General features: G+C 40.1%; 1 pseudogene; it reads right to left on the bottom strand.

Annotated features, from left to right (window-relative positions):
* The window catches only part of LOC107747375 (uncharacterized), an 11,677-nt pseudogene that overhangs the window by 6,398 nt on the left and 1,096 nt on the right, over window positions 1-4,183 (bottom strand).

Raw genomic sequence — 4,183 nt, 5'->3', positions numbered from 1 at the left:
AAAACCAGTCTCCTCTTGGCTTGTATCGAAATCCTCCGACATTCTTCTTTACAAATCCTTGTTTTGTACTTCTAATTCGTGACCGTTGTTTTGTTTTGATCTCTCCCCTGCGCTTCCGCGTTCATCACTTCTGAGCGACAGGAGGACTTTGTTCACCCCCCGGAGCCGTGTGAGTCACTTTATATTATGGATGAATGCGCTTTATTTCACTTCTTTTGGACTGAGGCACTGCAACACCCGCTGACTGCCATTAAACAGCTTGGAAGATCAAACACAATTTTTTATATAACTCAGACTGGATTCGTCTGAAAGAAGAAAGTCATATACACCTAGGATGCCTTGAAGGTGAGTAATTCATGGGCTAATTTTCATTTTTGGGTGAACTAACCCTTTAACATTGTCATGTACATTACCATGCCAATCTCTCAGAGAGTTGTCATGACAGAAATAAATTTATTTACAACTTTTTCCAAGCTCTAGAATGTGACAGTCAGTCCCATTATGTCTGCATAGCACTTTGATAGATACAATTGCAGAAGAACTTGCCGTGGTCCATCCACAAGATCGTTGAATTCTGCACTGATCTTCAGTAATTTCAGAATATCATAAACTTTAAAAAAAATGAAACACATTAAAACAACACTGTAAAATAATAATGCGGCACTGGCCTCAAATAATACATAACAAAAACTGTATTATTTGTATCTCTATGTAAGTTCAGCTCAGTACTGTATGGGAGAATATTTATTATAATATTTATGTGGAAAATACTGTGGAACCGCATGTATTTTGAGGCTTCAGTGTGCCCACAAACTAACACTGGCATAACAGTTAACGTTACATATAACTAGAAAATACGACGCTTTAAATACTTGTACTCTTCTTACAGTAGACACCATACGCAATTTTACACATATTAAACCAATAAATACAAATATTTACTTACCAAATTTGTAGATTGAGAACATTTCCAAACTTTGTGAAGACGCTCACCAAGATGGCTGATGAACGTCTTCTGTCTGCAACGGTCTTCACGAGATCTCGTGATAAGTGATATTGTTATTGAATCGATTCACCACTTTTTTGTTTTTGTTTTTTAAGTTGAGGGGGCAAATACTCTATTTCAGTCAACTTCTAAATTAGTTGAGACAGTGAAAACTTAAAATGTTAAGTTGAATGAACAAATTCAGAAACTGCAAGTTGTGTAATTGAAACAACTAAACTGCGAAATATTTTTTTTACAGTGTAGCTTTGTAAAATATATCAAGCAAGAGTCATATCGATCACTTGACACTATGACACATTTGTTGCGCTTTTGCATCTTTTTGAAGCTTGAAAGCTTCAGTCTCCATTGAAATTCCATGCAAAAGAGCAATTAGGACATTCTGTAAACGGTCTCCTTCTGTGTTCCACGAAAAGTGCTAATTATCAGTGAATAAGTTATGTACAGACGAAAAAGTTTCGGAACTACATTAGTGTGAGTCAATTATGTAAAAATTTTATTTTTATTTATTGTGGTTCAGTAAATGAATTCACTTACTTTGCCGTGCACTTCTGTGCCCAGCTAAGCAGAGTCTTTATGGCTGTACTGCAGTACTTGATATTTTGAGATGACCTTTTGCCTTTTGAGGGTAGAGTGCCAAAAATGTCATCTCCAGGTGATGCTGGAGAACTACGACCTGAAGAACCACCGCCACAAGGTAATGACAGCAGACTGAAGGTGGATGGGAACTTCTCCAGGCTTCCTGTGACCCGTTTAATCTTGGAATGGGAAAATTTACCCCACAGTAACTCACAAGATCAAACAATCGCTCACAAGAACAATGCAACTCTTTCATCACCATTACACAATGTATGCTTTACCTGATAGTACACAATGATGTTCCAGATTAGCCCGAGAACAACTGAAGGATTGCCATCAGCAATATCATTAGCATCAATATTTATAAGACTCACCTGTGTGAAAATAATATAAATGATCACATTTGAACTCAATGATATAGAGCCCTGCACATGACATGTGAAAGAAAAAGTATTGAAATTGAGGCCACAGGAATTTGTTCCCATAGTTTTTGTTTAGTTATATTGTTGTCACATTGTACTAATTGGTTCTCTTGTTTTAGTTATTTGTTTATTTTTTTACATTTAGTTGTAATTGGCCACAATTAAATGATAAATAATAATAAATAAATAAATAAAAAGAATAATAATAATAATAAATCTAAAATTAATAAGTAATGCATTTCCCCCCCACATGTCATATACGGGTCACCGTATCTCTGTACCTTATGAACAACACATTTTGTACAAAAATCAGAACTTACATTTCTGTCCTCTAGGAAATTCAAGACCTTAGAAATATTGTTTAGTCTGAAGATCTGATGTGGAAATGGCCTGAATTTATCAAGCTGTAGAACATGAAAAACACTTCTAGAAAAGCCACATCTATGTATGATAGATTTATAGTGATCAAACTGTATCTTTTCAGCATAATATGTGATGACAAACCATATTACAGCCTGACAGTTCCTCTAGAAGAGCCATGATAATCTTTCCATCCTGAATATCAGTGAATAAGTTATGAACCTGTAAAGGTGGGTTACACTACAACACAGAGAGACACTTAAATGAAACACAGCACTTTTTAAAGATGATAGTTACTGACTTTTAAATAATGTAAATTTCTTAAGTGATTAGTAATAACAAACATGCAGAAATTTGTACAAAAACAACACCATTATACTTTTTCAATACTACTGTTGTCAGAGGTGTCATGCCAATTCAAAGTGAGGGGGCACGTGCCCTCTCAGATTTCTGAGCCAAGTGGATTTTGAATTCAGCTTCCAAAAGACAAAAAATAGCCGAATAATATTTTTTATATTTGATACAATCACACCGGTGTGATTAGATCGTTCAGTGCGGCACAGCTAAATTAAAATCTGCGTTTGCGCTTTGGCTGGCGCTGAGCCAGAGACAGACGTGTTTGTACAGCACTGCATTATAACATCTCGGTTACGTATGTAACCTTGGATCCCTGAATAGGGAACGAGATGCTGCAATGACGTCATCGCTTTGGGAACAACTTCGGTGTGACGAATGTCTGAAGCCCTTATACCATCACGCCAATTCATTGGCCAAATAGCGCTTAGCACCGCCCCCGACACGCACGTATGTGAGCTATATCAGCGTGCTGCATGCGATTTCATCAGATTTCCACTTGTTTACGAAGGAAGCGCTATCAAAGGTATGGAACGGTCCGCATCGCTGCATCTCGTTCCCTCTTCAGGGAACCAAGGTTACATACGTAACAGAGATGTTCCCTCTCATAGGTTAACTTCGATGCTGCGATGACGTCATCGCTTTAGGAACGCTATACCATAACACCTGACATACCTTTAGATAGCTGGAAGACCAAGGAAAGCATCTACTCAAGCGGATAAGACCCGGGAGCCAAGAGTCGACCTCACGTCCAGACTGTAGAACTTGATGGTGTTAGGAGAGGACCATCCTGCCGCAGCACACATCTTCCATCGAGGACCCTTTGAAGAAGGCCTGAGAAGAAGCCACTGCTCTTGTAGAATGAGCACTCACTCCTAAAGGCGAAGTCAAGCCATGCGCCTCATAGGCCAAAGAGATAGCCTTCACTATCCAGTGTGACATGCACTGTTTAGTGACAGCAGAACCTCTGCTCTTACCACTAAATCACACAAACAACTGGTCAGATACACTCCACTGAGCCATGCGGTCGACATAGATCCTAAGTGCCCACTGGGCAGAGACTCAGGCTAACTGGCCCCGCATCAGCTGGGGGAGAAGGCCTCTAGGACCACTTGCTAAAAAGCGAAACAGAGTCGGAGCGACCTTCGGAACATAATCAGGCCTAGGTCGCAAAAAGACTTTAACCAGCCCTGGGGCAAAGTCCATACACGAAGGGCTGATGGAGAGAGCCTGCAGATCCCCTACCCTCTTAAGGGAGGATAAAGCCACTTAAAGAACCGTCTTGAGGGTCAAGAGCTTCTCTGACACAGACTCCAACGGCTCAAAAGGATGGCCTGTCAGGCCCTCCAAAATAAGTCCCAAGAAGGAACTCGTGCTGGGCGGAAAGGCCTAAGCAGTCTCGAACCCTGCACAAAACGGGAGACCAGGGGGTGGCGACCGACTGAAACCCCTCCCACGAGTGCAT

The sequence above is a fragment of the Sinocyclocheilus rhinocerous genome, unplaced genomic scaffold (assembly GCF_001515625.1).
Source record: "Sinocyclocheilus rhinocerous isolate Xijiao unplaced genomic scaffold, SAMN03320098_v1.1 scaffold3274, whole genome shotgun sequence".
In the NCBI taxonomy this organism is placed as follows: domain Eukaryota; kingdom Metazoa; phylum Chordata; class Actinopteri; order Cypriniformes; family Cyprinidae; genus Sinocyclocheilus; species Sinocyclocheilus rhinocerous.
This window is presented reverse-complemented; position numbering and strand designations above follow the sequence as displayed.